The sequence below is a fragment of the Bos javanicus genome, chromosome 6 (genome assembly GCF_032452875.1).
Source record: "Bos javanicus breed banteng chromosome 6, ARS-OSU_banteng_1.0, whole genome shotgun sequence".
Taxonomy (NCBI): Eukaryota; Metazoa; Chordata; class Mammalia; order Artiodactyla; family Bovidae; genus Bos; species Bos javanicus.
This window is the reverse complement of record NC_083873.1, coordinates 13,580,664-13,600,082: the sequence shown is the minus strand read 5'-3', so window position 1 is coordinate 13,600,082 and position 19,419 is coordinate 13,580,664. Positions and strand designations below refer to the sequence as shown.

Sequence of the window (19,419 nt, the reverse complement as noted above, 5' to 3'; positions counted from 1 at the left end):
AGGGAAGCATATGTTATTTAAAACCATAAACTAAATGAAATCACCAAGGAGTGGATTTAGATGGAGAAAGCAGGAGGACCAGAAACTGAGCCTTTGCACAGTCCAACCGGATGGGATTTAGGAGAGGAAGAGAACCAGTCAAAAGGCCATGAAGGAGTGACCCGTAATGTTGGAGGAAAGACAAAAGACTGTGGTGTCCTGGAGGGCGGTAGAGGAGGCAGGGTCTGCATCACATGCTGTTGGTGTGTTGACTAAGATGAGGAATGAGAATGGACCACTGGATTTAGGTATATAGAGTTTATCAGTGACTTTGATCAAGGCATTTTCAGTAGAGTGATGGAACAAAAGTCTGATTGGAGTAATAGTTGTCTTCCTGTGTAATCGAGAGCGAGGAAGAGTGATGACCAATTGTAACTTCTCCACTCTCTTGGGGGACAAAGGAACATGAGTTTCCTCTGTCCACTTATCTGGATGTTTCAGATAGCAAGCATGCAGCAATACCTATGACACAATGCAGGAAATAAAAACTTAGAGACTATTTCTTACTGTGTTTGTTCAAAGGCCTCTGCGTTTAAAAATTTTTTTTAACTAGGAGGTTCTTCTAAACCAGAAATGGATTGAAATCTAATAAACACAGATTTGGGGTAAGTTTTCATATGAAACTTTTGAATTCTTTTTTTCCTAGTGCTATAACTCTATATAGTCACTGTAGAAAATATGAAAAGAGGAAAATAATCAAAAAGTATGACTTTAGAGGCAAAAGCTCAATATGTTGGTGTATTTCCTTCTGATTAATGTTTTATGTTTCCCTTATTTTTTAATTGGTGGAAAATTCCTTTACAATTTTGTACAGCAGTGTGAATCAGTCATAATTATATGTATATCCCTTCTCTCCTTAGCCCCCTGCACTTCCGCCCATCCCACCCCTCTGGGTCATCACAGAGAGCCAGGTTGGGTTCCTGGCCTACTGACTATTTTTAAACTGTTTGTATGAATTGTGGTAAAATGCACATCAAGTTTACTTTTATAACTATTTTTAATGTACACATTTAAGTGGTATTAATTTACATTCACCTTGTTGTGCTACCGTTATTCCCATCCATCCACTGAATTCTTTTCACCTTGTACAGTCAAACAATCACTTTTCATTCTCCCCTCCACCCAGCCCTGGCAAGCATCATTCTACTTTCTGTCTCTATGAATTTGACAACTCTAGGTACCTTGTGTGAGTAGAATTGTTCTCTTGTGACTTGCTTATTTCACTTAGTATGATGTTCTCAAGTTTATCTTATTGTAGCCGTTATCAGAATTTCCCTTTTAAGGCTGAATAGTATTCTATCATATGTATATACCACATTTCTCATATCCATTTGTCTGTCAATGAACATATAGGTTGCTTACATCTTTTTTGGCTATTGTGAATAGTGCTGTTATTAACATGGTGCACGGATATCTCTTCAAGTCTCTGCTTTCAGTTATTTTGGGTATGTACTTGGAAGTGGAATTGCTGGATCATATGATTTTTCTACGTTTTAATTTTTTTGAAGAACCATCATGCTGTTTGCCATAGCAGCTATACCATTTTGTATTCCCACCAACAGTGTGCTAAGGTTCCAACTTCTCCACATCGTGGCCAACACTTTTTCTGTTCCTGTTTTTTTTTTTTTTCATAGTAGCCATTCTAATGGGTGTGAGGCAGCATCTCATTTCAATTTTAATATTCATTCCTTTATGGTTAGTACTGGTGAGCTTATTCATTTCCTTAATGGTTAGTAACAGGGAGCTTCTCTTTTCCTATGCTTATGGAGCTTCTCTTTTCCTATGCTCGTTGGCCATTTGTACATCTTCTTCAGAGAAATGTTGAAGTCCCTTGACTAATTTTTCAATTGGATTGTTTGTGTTGTTGGGTAGTGGATATAAACTCCTTATCAGCTATATGATTTGCAAATGCCTGCCCCATTCCATGGAGAAGGCAATGGCACCCCACTCCAGTACTCTTGCCTGGAAAATCCCATGGACGGAGGAGCCTGGTGGGCTGCAGTCCATGGGGTCGCTAAGAGTCGGACACGACTGAGCGACTTCACTTTCACTCTTCACTTTCATGCATTGGAGAAGGAAATGGCAACCCACTCCAGTGTTCTTGCTTGGAGAATCCCAGGGAAGGGGAGCCTGGTGGGCTGCCATCTCGGGTCACACAGAGTCGGACACGACTGAAGCGACTTAGCAGCAGCAGCAGCAGTAGCACCATTCCATGGGTTTCCTTTTCACTCTGTTTACTGTGTCCTTTGATGCACAAAAGTTTTTAAATTTTGATGTAGTCCAATTTTTCTAAAAATGGCAGCCCCCCAGTTTTATTCTTCTTTTTAAAGATTGTTTTGATTATTTAGGGTCCCTTGAGATTTTGTATGAATTTTAGGGTGTATTTTTGCTATTTCTGGGAAAAAAATCATTGATCCTCAGTGACTTTTTAAAATATAATTGCTATCATGTGGTATGAACTAATTTATATTCTATTTTTTCTTACTTAACATTATAATATAGTTATTCCATTAAAATATAAACACTAGTTCATTTTATGGAAACACTTCACAGGCATACTTTACAATGACTACATGAAAGAAAATAAATAAATGGAAGTATCCCCAAAAGATTAGAAAATATTTATGCTTCAAATTGTGTGACCTCTGTATACTTTGGATACTATAATCATAAAAATGAGAAAAATTTTATCTGAGCCATGTCAGAGTATTAAGATGCAATATTTACACTAAGTGAGTAGGAATGACAAGCAATTGTATTAGTTTAAAAGTCTGTTAAAATATGTATTTATATCACTTTTGACCAAAGACAACTCTGGAATTCATTTATTTACTCAGGAAATATTACTGAGTCTCTGTAGTTGTTGAAGCCCTGGAAACCTAGATTTAAATTGGATATGGTCTGGAGAATTCCATGGACTGTACAGTCCATGGGGTCACAAAGGAAATGACACGACTGAGTGACTTTCACTTTCACCCTCGGGGAAAGGGAATAAATACTAAAAGTTCATGCAAATCTCGAATGTGTCATAAGCAGTGCAGGATCTTAGTTACCCAACCAGGGCCGGAAGCTGCGCTCCCTGCAGTGGAACCACAGAGCCTTAACCCCTGGACTGCCAGGAAAATTCCTCGCTTTCTCTTTTAATCTTTGCATTAAACCTATGGGGAAGTGGTGTTAGCCTCATTTGGGGGGGGGTGGGATGTTCATTTTAGAAAAGCAGATGATGAAATAGAATAATTGGGGCATTCGCTGGCAGTCCAGTGGTTAGGACTCTGCTTTCACTGATGAAGGCACAGGTTCAAACCCTGGCCAGGAAAGTTAGATCCCCTGTAAGCTGTGTGACACAGCTAATAGATAAAAAAATAAAATAATTTAACAATAAGGTCCTACGGTATAGCACAGGGAACTGTGTTTAATACCTTGTGATAAACCATAATGGAAAACAATATGAAAAAAAAAAAGAATATATGTGCCTAACTCAGTCACTTTACTAAACAGCAGAAATTGGCACAATATTGTAAATCAACTATACTTCAATTTTTTTAAATTAAAAATGAGCTGAGTTACCCATCGAAGGTGACAGGAAGAGTGAGTGGCAGGACTACAAGCTCAGGGTTGTGTACCTCCAGCTCATGCCCTTTTCACTCTCCCAGGCTGCCTTTCAGCGAGTATGACCTGAAAGGAGGCTGGAGCATATACAACTAACTTATATGAACAAAAAACTGTGACGGCAATTACTTACGCCAGGTAAGAGTCAAGAAAGGTTTTAGAGAGGTGGCACTATAAAACTCAAAAACTGAAGAATTCACTAAAGATGGGGAGGACAGCCTTCGTCCATTCATTCATTCATCTATTCACAAATCTGCACTGAGCTTCCCCTGTGTGTTCGTCACAGAGTGAGCTCCAGCTGCGTGGTGGAGATTCAAAAGAGAAGCAGGGAGACACTGGCCACTCTCAGGACTCACAGTCTCTTGGGAGACGATTAAGTAACCGATGTATGGCACAGCCTTGGACCAAGCTCTGCCACAGAGTCAAAAACAACAGAGTGCTGTGGGATGCTCCTCCAGGACACCAAGGGCAAGTGCTTAAGGGCAGAAACTATGCTCCATTGCTTGCAGAGCTGAGCAAGGCAGGCTGGACTCTCCCTGCCAAGATCGGAGGCCTAGACTTCATCCCACAGGCAACAGAAAGCCAGCAGACAATTTTAAGTAGAGAAGCGACACTGGTCTGTTTTTAAGAAGCTATCTGCAGTCCATGAAGGGTAGAGTGTGGAAACAGAGAGAGACAGATAACAGGAAAACCAGTGTAGAGGCTGACAGTATGAACTGGAGAGGACCTGTACCGGCAGCAGCAGGAGAGACAGAGTGGAGACCTCATTTATGGGAAGTTTGTCAGTCTTTGTCGACTGTAGGATGCGTAGTGAGAATAAGGTAGGAGTCAAGACAAGCGCATGAACAAAGGCTTCAGTTCATGTGTATGTTCAGAACCACTACATTATTTGCTAGTGAAGGACCTCTGGAGCATTTCATAAACAGATAATATTCTTTTAATTATCAGTATTTCTTTCATATATTTAGCCACTCTAAAATACCCTAATAGTTTAATAGATGTTTTTCTTCCTCAAGCCATTTAAACATGCCTTGCAATGTTGCTGCTGCTAAGTCACTTTAGTTGTGTCCGACTCTGCGTGACCCCATAGACAGCAGCTCACAAGGCTCCCCCGTCCCTGGGATTCTCCAGGCAGGAACTCTGGAGTGGGTTGCCATTTCCTTCTCCATTGCAATGCTAGTGAGTGAATGAAAGTCGCTGAGTCGTGTCCAATTCTTTGTGACCCCATGGACTATACAGTCCATGGAATTCTCCAGGCCAGAATACTGGAGTGGGTAGCCTTTCCCTTCTCCAGAGGATCTTCCCAACCCAGGGATCAAATCCAGGTCTCCCACATTGCAGGTGGATTCTTTACCAGCTGAGCCACAAGGGAAGCCCTTGTTAGCAAACTCTTTCTCCATAGCACAAGTGTAATTTTTATTGTTGTTACAGTGGAATATCATAGAGATGAAACAATGGATTATTTTTTCTATATTGAAATTCAAAACAATTAATGGATTTTTACTGAAACAGTTAAAAAAAGATTGTTGGTTAGGTAAATGGTATGTGTCACTATTTTAATGTTTCAAAAAAGCTTTCCAGTTTCTTATACCATAACTAAGTCTTGTAATTTATTTATAACTTTTTTGTTTTATGGAGCACCACATTTGTTTTCATTTATAAGTAAAAATATGCATGCGTGCTCAGTCACTTAGTCATGTCCAACTCTTTGCGATCCAGATAACTGTACCTCTCCAGGCTCCTCTGTCCATGGGATTTCCCAGGCAAGAATAGTGGAGTGGATTGCCCTTTCCTTCTCCAGGGGATCTTCCCAACCCAGGAACTACGCCTGTGTCTCCTGCATTGCAGGTGGACTCTTTACCCCTGAGCCCCCAGGGAAGCCCAAGTAAAAATGAACATCTATTAATAGTTATCTCATGCATTGGAGAAGGAAATGGCAACCCACTCCAGTGTTCTTGCCTGGAGAATCCCAGGGACGGGGAGCCTGGTGGGCTGCCGTCTATGGGGTCGCAGAGAGTCGGACATGACTGACGTGACTTAGCAGCAGCAGTATATGCCTAAGCTGTTATGTGCCACCAGAAGAGGGCAGCAGTGAGGCACTATAAAGAATAACATTTACAGATTCTTCAATTTCAGATAGTTAAGACCATGATTTGAATGAATGGATACTTTCCTTCTGACTAACATCCTAATTAACTGGCTTATTTTCTGAGCTAGAGACTATGACATAAACGTTGCTACAGAAATTTCAGAAAATCTGAAGATGATCTCATAATGCAATGCCATGAGAAATTTATGGAAATTTCTATTAAAACTGATGAGGATTAACACTAAGAAATACTCTGAAAATTTTACATCAGTTTGAAAGGAAGAGATTGGAGGAAGAGTTAAAAGCAAGCATGTTGTTTCTTGTCATTTCCACAGTGTATGCAGAGAATGTAATAGTTTACAGAGACAATAAAAGGCATCTTATCCTCTTTGAACATTACAGATATTCATGAAATAAAAAGAAACATTTCCAGTTTATCATATATGCAGTAAGCAATGAGTAGCACTAATCAACTAACAGAGGCTGCCCGTATTTAGCCAGTATCTTCTTTTAGAAACATTTAACAACCACAACTTTTACAATTGAACTAGAGTTGATTTACAATGTTGTGCTAATTTCTGCTGTACAGCAAAGTGATTCAGTTATACATATATATCCAGATATATATCTATTCTTTTTTAAAAAATATATGCTTTTCTATTATGGTTTGTCACAAGATATTGAATGTAGTTCTCTATGCTATGCAGTAGGTCCTTGTTATCTATCCATCTAAATGTAATAGTTTGCATCGGCTAACCCCAGAATCCCACTCCATCCCTCCACACACCTCCTTCCCCTTGGCAATCACACGTCAGCAAGTATTTTTTGAATACCTTTATGTGCTAGGAATTGTTTTAGGTGTTGAATATTCCAGGCTATAGTACAGAACGGAACAGGCACATTCCCTGACTTGTTGAAGGGTATAATATAGTGGGAAGGAGAGACTTTAAACAAAACCTCACAATTAATTCATTAGTTATAGTTGAGAGAAAAAACGGAAAGCAGTCTACCACAGGGCCATAAATAAATTAGTTTGGGCTCAACCCCCAAATTGGAAAGTAAATAAAATTTTTAAAAGGACTCAAGAACAACTTCTCTGAAGTTCTTAACACCCATTTATATTATCCTTGTGTTTTAACAATACATAAAGTGGATAAGGTGAAATTTACAGATGTGTGAAAACAATTTTGCAGAAGAGTATTTGGGTAGTTGATAAGCAGCAATAAAACACTTTGCTAATTTGAAGTGTTATAAAATGCCCCGAGCCTCCCTGACCACCTCAGTCAACTCCACCAGTCATCAGGCTAGCCTGAGCTGGAGCTGCCGCTGAGACTCTGTCCTCTCTTGATACACTCTAAACTACAGATCCCTATCAAACCTGAAAAACAGGTGTGTGAATATAATCCCCCCTCTTCTTTTTCATTCGTCTTCATTGGCAGTTTTCCCAGGCTGTGAGTCCACTTCTAGACTCTCTAGCTTCCCTGTGAGTCTAGACCCCTTGGTTAAATAAGGTGATCTAAATTTCTTCGAGCACTATAGACTTCTGTTCTGTCTCTTTGACCTCCATTGTATACACTTTCCAGACCCGGGTTCGCTCAGCTCTCTAGGCCCGAGCTAATACAGTGCCCCAGCTGACTCTGATGGGATCCATTATGATGAGCCATAGCTGAGCTCTGAGAGATGCTTATCAATTCTTTTCTTCATTCTTAATTGTCTTTTCAATTCTCCACAGCACTTGTTTCAATCCAGGTTCTCTCTTTTCAAGTTGAATTTATGCCTGCCAAATTTCCTTGTATCTGACTCATAAGTTACCAGATTATACATGGAGAATGCTCAGATTTTCTCTGAATCATTATCCATTTGTTTCTCCTTCCATTCTGTCTCAGAAAAACAATATTCTACCTTGTATTCAAGCCTATCCCTTCTGTGTTAAAGTGACATCTTTTTACCTACTTTGTGACTTGTCTCATTATTCCTTGTCCCTTTCTTTCACTTCTCCTTTTTAAAAATTTTGCCTTCTGACATCTTCTCCTTAGCCTACACATATTCAAATTGAATGACTCTTTATAAAATATTCATTTCCTTTGAGACTACATTCTATCTTTTCCCTTCTTTTAACAGCAGCACTTCTTAAAATAGTAGTCTATATTTAAGTCTACATTCATCCCTTTCACTTCCTTGTTTGACACTCATCCATCAACTTCTGTCCTCCTCTGAAACCTCTATTTACAGAATCAATGGGAATTTCCCAATCACCCAATCTAGTTGCCTCTTCTTCTTCATGGGAAATAGATAGGGAAACAGTGGAAACAGTATCAGACTTTATTGTTTGGGGCTCCAAAATCACTGCAGATAGTGATTGCAGCCATGAAATTAAAAGACGCTTACTCCTTGGAAGGAAAGTTATGACCAAACTAGATAGCATATTCAAAAGCAGAGACATTACTTTGCCAACAAAGGTCCGTCTAGTCAAGGCTATGGTTTTTCCAGTGGTCATGTATGGATGTGAAAGTTGGACTGTGAAGAAAGCTGAGCGCAGAAGAATTGATGCTTTTGAACTGTGGTGTTAGAGAAGACTCTTGAGAGTCCCTTGGACTGCAAGGAGATCCAACCAGTCCATTCTAAAGGAGATCAGTCCTGGGTGTTCATTGGAAGGACTGATGTTGAAGCTGAAACTCCAATACTTTGGCCACCTCATGCAAAGAGTTGGCTCATTGGAAAGACTCTGATGCTGGGAGGGATTGGGGGCAGGAGGAAAAGGGGATGACAGAGGATGAGATGGCTGGATGGCATCACCAACTCAATGGACATGAGTTTGGGTAAACTCCAGGAGATGGTGGTGGACAGGGAGGCCTGGCGTGCTGCAATTCATGGGGTCACAAAGAGTCAGACATGACTGAGCGACTGAACTGAACTGAACTAAACTGAGTCACTCCCTGGGGCTTCCTGTAGAACTTGTTATGCAGTATCACATCTCCACAGTCTCCTGGTTCTCACACTTGGCCAGCTACTTCTTTTGCAGGCTACTGTTTTATTGCTTGGCTCCCGGAAATCTAGAAGTCCATGTCCTCTGCATACCCTACCTTTGCCTCCTTTATTCTCTTGTGAAAGCTTCAAGGATTGCCCCTTATTCCCAAATGTATCTCCTGTTCTAATCTCTCTCCTGAGTTCAACTCACATTTCCCACCTCTTGTAGAGAACACGGTTTCTCTGCAAGCTTTCATGGGCACTTCAAACAGAACTCGTCTGAACTTACCATCTCTCAGTGGCGCAGGCACCCTGAACCAGCTGCTGACTCCAGTTAGGATCTGCAAGATCATTTCGCCCTTTGCTCTGGCTGTGTCCCTATCCCACACCATCTGTCTGCAGTGCATCTCCTCACACCATTTCCCTTGTTTCCTACACCCTGCCTCTCCCCCATTTTCCCACTTGTTAGAGTTGCCATCCTTCAATGTTTGACTCTTGTTTTACCTTCTGAATAAATAATAACTGAACTAGATCTCCTCTTCCCTATTCTTCACCCACTCTTTGCTTAGAGTTCAGCTGTATCTGACCATACTCAGTCTTGTATTTGAGATACACCTTTGTGCTTGCTGTCTCTATCAAAGCTGGAGCCCTAAAAGTATGGGACTGTGTCTTATTCACCTTTATATCTCTACTGCAAACCACAACACATAGCAGAAACCCCGAACATTTTGGTTAGTTTGTATTGCTGGAAGAAAAGTACCACAGATCTTAATTTTTAAGAATTGTTTCTTTTGAAGAGCACAGTTTGTAATATGCAGGCTACAAATTTAAACAAATATATTGAATAAAGTTGACATTTTTGCCTTTATCCTACTTTAGTTAACAGATTTTTTGGCAATTCTACTCTGTGAGAGGCTTGTTTAAGGGCGATGAAATTCTTGGAAATCAAGATGAAGTCTCAGGGTCTGGGCTTTTATTTTACTTTCCTTAGAGTTAGTACGTTAGCCTGCTACTTCTCCACGGATGCTGACTGAAGACGTGAGACTCTTGGGTCAAGGACAAAGGACTTCACTACTCAGAGCCGGCAAGTAGCATGACCATCATATTGACATCAGTTCCTCATGTCTTCCTAGGTCGAGGGAGTGATACTGAGCAGTCCAGGTGGATGTTGGTGGGTTTGTGTTGCAGCCAAGTAACACTGAATTTGAGGAATCCTCTTTGGCCCAGAGGGAGACATTACCTCATTCCTCACAGTTGCTGTAAGTACAACCTGATAGATAGCCCAGAAAGGAGAGATTGGTCAGGCATTCATAACATACCCAGAGTCTGCCTGCAATGCAGGAGACCCGGGTTCAATCCTGGATTGGGAAGGACCCTGGAAAAGGAATTGGCAACCCGTTACAGTATTCTTGCCTGGAGAATCCTACAGACAGAGGAGCCTAGGGGGCTACAGTCCATGGGGTCTAAAAGAGTCGGACAACTTTATTTTTCTGGGCTCCAAAATCACTACAGATGGTGACTGCAGCCATGAAATTAAAAGACGCTTACTCCTTGGAAGGAAACTTATGACCAACCTAGATAGCATATTCAAAAGCAGAGACATTACTTTGCCAACAAAGGTTCGTCTAGTCAAGGCTATGGTTTTTCCTGTGGTTATGTATGGATGTGAGAGTTGGACTGTAAAGAAAGCTGAGCGCCGAAGAATTGATGCTTTTGAACTGTGGTGTTTGAGAAGACTCTTGAGAGTCCCTTGGACTGCAAGGAGATCCAACCAGTCCATTCTGAAGGAGATCAGCCCTGGGATTTCTTTGGAAGGAATGATGCTAAAGCTGAAACTCCAGTACTTTGGCCACCTCATGAGAAGAGTTGACTCATTGGAAAAGACTCTGATGCTGGGAGGGATTGGGGGCAAGAGGAGAAGGGGACAACAGAGGATGAGATGTCTGGATGGCATCACTGACTCGATGGACGTGAGTCTGAGTGAACTCCGGGAGTTGGTGATAGACAGGGAGGCCTGGCGTGCTGTGATTCATGGGGTCACAAAGAGTCGGACACGACTGAGCGACTGATCTGATCTGATCTGATCTGAGAAGAAGAAAAAAAAAATCAGAGGATTAATGAGAATAAGATTTAGTAGTCTACCCGGTTTTATAACAAATAAAATTTCTAAACACTTTACCTCATGAGAAGTGAATCTAGGACTCATATATAAAATAACCACCAACTAAATCCAAATAACCTAAGGCAATGTCTGTAACTTGCTAAGTCAGTAGTATAGTAACTGTAGTTCTTTATATCTGCAGCCTTTTGCCACATACTGAGTTTCTTTGAAAGTTTTAAGAACTTTATACTCATCAGAGGATTTTTATCAGGTATGACTTTTACTCTCTCAAAATGGTAAATTGAACTGTAAATTAGAGTATGCTAGTAAATTGGATTAGCATTAAATACTTCCTTGGATATGTGCAGTTGAGCAAATGAAATATCTTTTCTTCTCAAGATTCTCTTTAAATATCTTATCAGTGTATAGAGGTGAGGTACTTGAGACGGGAGAAAGGGACAACGGAGGATGAGATGGTTGGATGGCATCACCGACTTGATGGACATGAGTTTGAGCAAGCTCCGGGAGTTGGTGATGGACAGGGAAGCCTCGAGTGCTGCAGTCCATGGGGTCGCAAAGAGTCAGACACGACTGAGCGACTGAACTGAACTGAACTGACTCGAGACATGCAAGGTGGCAGCCCAGACTTGAGAGGGGAGTTACTTTTTACATTGATGATCGTAACTCCTGTTTCCCAAGATCATATTAGCCCTAGTGACTAAAAAGCTTAGGCAACAGTCACAAAAATTTTGTTATTGCCTATTTCGACTTTCGGCCTCTCCACTCCCCGTTTTTCAGGATGCTTTCCAATCTCTACAAGCAGTGTCACTGTCGCTCTTAAAATTGGAGATCGACTGCCTCCAAGGTTCACAAATGTTTCAGCCACCCTAGGTTACTTGAACTTCTAGGCTGCCACAAGTTGTTCAGACTTTTCAAGGAAGGCCTTGTTTTTTACGAGCTCTAATTCCCTTGCTCCCTTTCCCTCCCCTTGCAAGGAAAGTCACCCAGGCTCCCCCGAGGCAGAGTTACAGGGCTTTTGAGTAACTCATTCTTCACTTGGAGCCTTCCACTCCAACTCAAACTGGTTTCCAACATAGGCCATATGCCTGGAGACCCTACCACACCTCATGGTGAGTTTTCAGCCTTCCTGAGTTGCTTTCCTTTCCTCCCCTCGAGTTTATGGAAACTTTCATCACCCTTCTATGTTTGAAAATCTTTGCAGTAGAGATGATCATCATTTCTTTACCAGCCATATGCTCTTTACCAACATCCCATTTTCACACAGTTTGCTCTGTTATTCTTCCCTGACAACCCCCACCACCATTAGAGTCATTGCTGTTTTAACCGATTGGACCGTGGGTGGACAGATGATGCCCACAGGTAATGAGCTGTGTGTTGCACTAAGACTTTGTCTTTGAACTAAGGATGCTGAGACTGGGTCATTTTCTATTAAGCGGATGAATCAGGAGGGCAGGTAAAGCCAGGGTCAGTGGATCAGATAAGGATGGTTTACAGAGAGAAATAAATCAGATTCTTATCTATTCCGTTCACCTCTGTGGTCTTTGCACCTAGCATGGTGCGGGAAATAGCAGGCTTTCAGTAAGTCTTAGTGTGAATGAATAAAGCAGACTGTGGGGTGTGTGTGTGTGAGAGAGACAGAGAGAGACTACTTTTGCCTCCTACAGCCTTCCATTTCCTGATTCCAACCCCACATGAAGACAACCTTCATTTTCTGACCCATGTCCATGAGATATCCCTGTGTCCATCCAATAATTTTTCCTTTATGCTAAAGTTAGTTTGGGTGTGTTCTGTTCCTTTGCAGCTAAATTAAACCTAAGAATCTCCCACTTCAGTGGGCATGTTTCCACTTGGTCCAAGTGAACCTCACCTTTTGGGGATGAATAGAAACTCAAATTCAACTGAGAATAAAGAAAATACCTCCCAAAATAAAGCTTCTTGATCTGCGTAAAAGGCAACCTCTGAAGAAAAACATGATAGAAACTGCAAACTGAGGATCCTTTTGGAGACAGGGTCAGACTTTAGGCATTGTTGAGTGAACGTGACTTTATTTAAAGTCAATGGAGAGTGTCAGATATGATCAGGACACTCTTGCCAACCTAAACTCCAGGTAGAGGAAGAAGAACAGTGAGTCACAGCTTTACCCTGAACTCTGGAATGCTACTGGACTGACTTGGTGATACAGAGACTTCTTTACAGTTTCTGGTTATACTCTTGGCTGTTGTATAGCACACTGTAGAAAAAGGTTGTTCTTTCCTGCTCCCTGCCTTGGGAGGACACATATAAACCTGAGAGGCAGAAGAGTAGTTGAAAAATTCATTGGCAACCATCATAGGCTTGAAACAAGGAAAAATGAGATACTGGAAGCAGCATGGTGTATTTTTCAAGAACATAGTTTTGATGTGAGACCAATGTCAAAAACCAACTCTCCAACTTACTAACTAGCTCTGTGTCCTTGACTAAGCTGCTTAACCCCTTAGAGCTGCAGATTTCTCATCTACAAAGTGCAGATAAAAAATACTTATAAACATGCTTTAAGTATTAGATTAGATAATGTCTGTAAGTTCCTAGGCCAACAGTACCAACCAAGTGCTCAGTAAGTGGTAAGGGTGGTTAGGATAATTAGTGCTTTGTAATACAAGGATCAATGAAAAGTGTGTTATTTTCCTGTTAACTGGAAGGGAGGTTACATTTTTTTTGAGTTTGTGTATGTGTAAGCACGTGCTCAATCATGTCCAACTCTTTGCGACCCCATGGGCTGTAGCCTGCCAGGCTCCTCTGTCCATGGGATTTTTCAGGCAAGATTACGGAGTGGATTGCCATTTCCTACCCCAGGGGCTCTACACAGGAGTGAACCCGCTTCTCTTGTGTCTCCTGCATTGGCAGGCAGATTTTTTACCACTAGTGCCATCCGAGAAGCTTAAGTTTAGAAACTTAAACATACTAAAACATGTATTTCATAGCTCTTCTTTACTGTTATCTTTTCCAAATAAATCCCTGCATGTAGACAAATCTAAAAGAAGAGTCCAGGAAACATCTAACAAGAGTGTCAGTCAGTCAGTCAGTTCAGTCGCTCAGTCGTGTCCGACTCTTTGCAACCCCATGAATCGCAGCACGCCAGGCCTCCCTGTCCATCACCAACTCCCGGAGTCCACTCAAACTCACGTCCATCGAGTTGGTGATGCCATCCAGCCATCTCATCCTCTGTCGTCCCCTTCTCCTGCCCCCAATCCCTCCCAGCATCAGAGTCTTTTCCAATGAGTCAACTCTTTGCATGAGGTGGCCAAAGTATTGGAGTTTCAGCTTTAGCATCAGTCCTTCCAAAGAACACCCAGGACTGATCTCCTTTAGGATGGACTGGTTGGATCTCCTTGCAGTCCAAGGGACTCTCAAGAGTCTTCTCCAACACCACACTTCAAAAGCATCAATTCTTCAGCGCTCAGGTCTCTTCACAGTAGTTATGCAATAGATAGCCATCGGCTGTGGTGTCAGTCAACAGCAGAGTTCAGTTTAGTTCAGTTCACTCGCTCAGTTGTGTCCGACTCTTTGTGACCCCATGGACTGCAGCACGCCAGGCCTCCCTGTCCATCACCAACTCCCAGAGTTTACCCAAACCCATGTCCATTGAATCGGTGATGCCATCCAACCATCTCATCCTCTGTCGTTCCCTTCTCCTCCCGCCTTTAATCTTTCCCAGAATCAGGGTCTTTTCAAATGAGCCAGTTCTTCGCATCAGGTGGCCAAAATAGCAGCAGAAGCAGAGTAAACTCCCCCAAAAGGAGGCACATGTGAATTCTCACATGTGATCTTCTCAAGACCTTAAAAGCAATTGTAAACCATATGACCTGTAGATGGCGAACTTGGATAGGGTGAATATCAAGCAATGACTACATAGAAAGGAAAGCAGTGGGTTTTGTTTTGTTAAAGGGAGGACTAAGAAAAGCGGATACATTATTAAAAAGTTGCACAACCCACACCGAGCCAAAAGCATCCTTTGCCGACACACTGGGTTCTTTCTCCCAAGGGGACCATCAGCCTGAATGTCAGAGTGAGGCCACCCTCAGTCATGAGTGCTACTGAGAGACAAGACTGCATTTGCTGGTAGAAATGTTTTGGTTGAGTAGTCATGCTGGTTGCTAGTTAGCAATACAAGGAAAAGGACTGTCAAGTAGGGAACATAAATAGATTCCTTGTAAATCTCTTGAGTGATATAGAAACATTACCTTCACTCTGTATCTGAACCCATTGTGCATGTCCAAAATAGCCACATCTTTTGATCTGAATATTATAAATAATTATATCCTCCCTTGCTCGATTACTGCTGCTGTGGTGTATTTGCTCTGTTACCCTTCTCAAGGCAATTCTTTAGGGACCAATTACCATTCTTTATCGATATCATTTCACTGGCCGAGGATTTCTAGAGCACCATACGGGGCATTCAGGGCTACTAAGGGAGCTCTGTAGTACTTTGTACAATGTATGTGCCCTGCCTACTGGGTACATGTGGGGTTTTCTCCCTTAAAATTCTATTTTGGAGTACAGATTTTACTATCCCAGGTCTTAACTACCTATAACACTTGAGTTTATAGGGAAATTAGTGTGACTTTCCAAAACTGCCTGCTCCTACAGTGGCCTGAGATGTTCTGCTGGTTCTTTCAGTTGTGAAAAAAGCTCAGCAACTCCCCCAGCATGATGGACTGATGACCACGTGCTGCCTTATAAAACAGGGTCACTGTCCCTAAAGGGTCGCTCAGCTTGTTGGTCAGGTGGAGGGACATCTTCAGACTTCTAAGGTGCCTCTGCCCTGTCATTTATTATGAGGCTGACATTATTGTCTGCACACTGGCCTCCCCACAACTGTGGACTTCCAGAGTCCAGAAACAGCATCATATTCATCTCTTTATCCTTAAACAGTTTGTGTTTGGCACACAGTAGGTACTTGCAGAAATGTTGAAAGAATTAAAGAATATATGTGCTTGGGTAGGATAAGCATGCAGAAAGGTGGAAATGTCAATTTAGAGCAAAAAAAAAAAAAAAAAGGAGGAAGATAGGCAACCTACCCATGAGGAATTGTACCATTGTCAGACAAATATTCAGGGAAGGCAATGGCACCCCACTCCAGTACTCTTGCCTGGAAAATCCCATGGACGGAGGAGCCTGGTAGGCTGCAGTACATGGGGTCGCTAAGAGTCAGACACGACTGAGCGACTTCACTTTCACTTTTCACTTTCATGCATTGGAGAAGGAAATGGCAACCCACTCCAGTGTTCTTGCCTGGAGAATCCCAGGGACGGGGGAGCCTGGTGGGCTGCCGTCTATGGGGTCGCACAGAGTCGGACACGACTGAAGTGACTTAGCAGCAGCAGCAGCAGCAGACAAATATTATTCCTAAAGAATAGAAGAAGAGAAAAGAGCAGCAGACTGTGTACAGCCTAATCCATTTATTTATACTAACCAAGAGATTGTTAGTAACTCTCAAGAGATTGACTAACATCCTGTTAACTGTTGCCAGCGGAGAACACACCTCTCCAGAGAGCTCAGTGTTTGTGTCCTAATTTTATGTATTTCATTTCTTCATTCATTTTACTACACAGAGGCCTAACCACTATACGATCACAGGATCTTCACTCTACGATCACAGCATCTTCATGCATTTCAAAAGGAAGAAAGTCACTAGCTCTCGGGATGAGGTAGTTCTGGTGTTCAGGTAGCTTCTAAAAGGTTTCAGTTAAGCTAAGCTATGGTAAAAAGAGAAGTAATTTGAAATCCAGAAATTGTAAAGTCTTACGAAAGAGTGGATTTGGGTATAAAGGCGCCCACTGGTGAAACACAGACCCTAGAGGTTGCGAGTGACGAACAGTGAGAAACGGACTGAGAGAGACAGTCCAGCTACGAGGAGCCACACATCACCCCAGTGCTGCCCATGGAACTGACAGTGACCATCTAACATAAAATAGCAGGGATAGTCGAGGACATGGGGACTGTGTACGGTGATGGGAGTAGGACTGTTGTGTCTGCGTGTGATAAGCACTGAGGAAACACTGGCGGAATGAACAGGCCATTCTAAGGCTGAGCTGCTGCTAAGGGAAGTCATGAACGGCTTCACTAATGGAGCATTCATTTATAAACAGAAACTGAAGTGGAAAAAATGGGTAGAAACCAGTGCAGGAAAAGATAAAATGAAAAGCACTAATCAGAAACCATTCAGAAGAAAGGAAGGAAGCAATGTCTGGAAACCTGAATGAATGGATCATTATAATGGTGCTTATAAAAAGCTCTGTTTCCAGACAACCAGCTTAAAGGAGAAACATGCTATATAGTATGGTTTTCATCAGTCAGCAAAGTGTGTAAATTCATCTGGAAATGCAGATTCATCCTTAGAAATTAATTTTACAAAGAGTTTATTGCATACACTCTTAAATAAGATAAATAAGAGGACATTTGATAGATTTTGTAAAAGCTACATACATGTTATTCATGTACTAAGCTGTAAAGATAACCACCACCAATACAGCCTATATAACACGTGAAAAGGAGAGCAGGGCAAGAAATAGGTTACTGCATGAACATATACACTGCCATGCAAGCAAGAAAATATAAATATTGACCACAGCCCCCATAGCAACTGATTATGAGATTACAATTATAACTTTCTTAATGTACTTTGCCAATAAAGATCCGTCTAGTCAAGGCTATGGTTTTTCCAGTGGTCATGTATGGATGTGAGAGTTGGACTGTGAAGAAAGCTGAGCACCGAAGAATTGATGCTTTTGAACTGTGGTGTTGGAGAAGACTCCTGAGAGTCCCTTAGACTGCAAGGAGATCCAACCAGTCCATTCTAAAAGAGATCAGTCCTTGGGTGTTCTTTGGAAGGACTGATGCTAAAGCTGAAACTCCAGTACTTTGGCCACCTCATGCAAAGAGTTGACTCATTGGAAAAGACTCTGATGCTGGGAGGGATTGGGGGCAGGAGGAGAAGGGGACGACAGAGGATGAGATGGCTGGATGGCATCACTGACTCAATGGACGTGAGTTTGAGTGAACTCGGAGAGTTGGTGATGGACAGGGAGGCCTGGAGTGCTGCAATTCATGGGGTCGCAAAGAGTCAGACACGACTGAGTGACTGAACTGAAACTGAATGTACTCTCAGTAAGGAGGGGGAAGGGTAGTGTGAGAGGCCTGCTCCTTCCCATAGAGAAAGCGGAGCATGGAAGAATTGACGCTTTTGAACTGTGGTGTTGGAAAAGACTCTTGACAGTCCCTTGCACTGCAAGGAGATCAAACCAGTTAATCCTAAAAGAAATCAGTCCTGAATATTCATTGGAAGGACTGATGCTACAGCTGAAACTCCAATATTTTGGCCACCTGATGTGGAGAGCTGACTCATTGGAGAAGACCTTGATGCTGGGAAAGATTGAAGGAGGGAGGAGAAGAGGACGATAGAGGATGAGATGGTTGGATGGCATCACTGACTCAATGGACATGAGTTTGACCAAACTCCGGGAGATGGTGAAGGACAGCAAAGCCTAGCATGCTGCAGTCCATGGGATTGCAGAGAGTCAGACACGACTGAACAACAACAATGATGATCCCATCTGATCTGTCCTTGATGAAACATGCCATATATTGGTTATTGATTTGGAGCGTACAGCATTTTCTCTAGGCTAGTACCCCCACTTTGTAAGGTGTCCTCCAGCTGGCTCTGTAACCAAGCCTTCAACAGACTATCGCACTGCTCTGCAAGGCCAGCTGCTCCTGGTTTATGGTAAAACCAATGAATTCTGTGGGAATCCTATAGCATTCTTGACCAGAAGCAGTGCTGCATGCATTACTGTGGGTGAAATTAACTTTCGGTAAGTCCACAGAAAGTTTTGCTAATAGAACATAGCAGGGGGGTTAAATCTATATGCAGAACATAGATCCATTTTAGTGAGAAAAATTGCTACCAAGTCCACAATGAAAGTGGCTCAATATAATCACTCCACCCCATTCACCACACTGGGAGCTGTATGGAGGGCCCAGCATGGGTTTCTACTGCTGGCATTTAAAGCGTTCATTTATGGCGGTAGTAGCCAGATCTGCCTTGGTAAGAAGTTGTCGTGGTAGAGCCCTTGGATAACCTCCGTCTTTGCTTTTGAACCTACAGAGAAATAGTGATTCTTGGGGAAGAGGACAGCTGACATTTGCAGTCCTGATCATCCTGCCCATTTGGTTATTGAGTCTCCTCCGTAGTGAGAGCCCTTTGCTGACCATTCACATGGGGCACAATATTCTCACACCCGTGAACCTATTTTAAGAGGTCCATACATGTACCTCTACCCTAAACCTCCTGTCAATCCAATCTTTTTCCTTCCTACTTGCTCATCATCAAAGGAAACCTTTAGAATCTATGTATATACCTTCACTATGGTGATCTTTCTCTCTAGGTAAAATGTACAAATAGATGTACTTCTTAAAGTTCTGCTTATTGTGAAGATTTATCTTCCTACTTGTCCTTCATCGTGACAGTGTGAAGAACTCTAATGCAGCATGAACTTTTTTATGGCTCTGCCTGTATATTGTGCATGCTGCTGCTGCTAAGTCACTTCTCCAGGCT

At 42.1% G+C, this 19,419-nt stretch overlaps 1 protein-coding gene across 10 annotated transcripts in view; it reads left to right on the top strand.

Moving 5' to 3' along the window:
• The window catches only part of ALPK1 (alpha kinase 1), a 121,786-nt gene that overhangs the window by 9,223 nt on the left and 93,144 nt on the right, over window positions 1-19,419 (top strand). Inside the window, exon 1 of one of the 10 annotated variants that reach the window (XM_061419373.1) lies at window positions 10,552-11,935. The exons of the other annotated variants lie outside the window; for them this stretch is intronic. The gene's annotated coding sequence lies outside the window, so the exon portion shown is untranslated. Of the gene's footprint in view, window positions 1-10,551; window positions 11,936-19,419 lie in introns of those variants that run through there. 10 annotated transcript variants of the gene reach the window in all.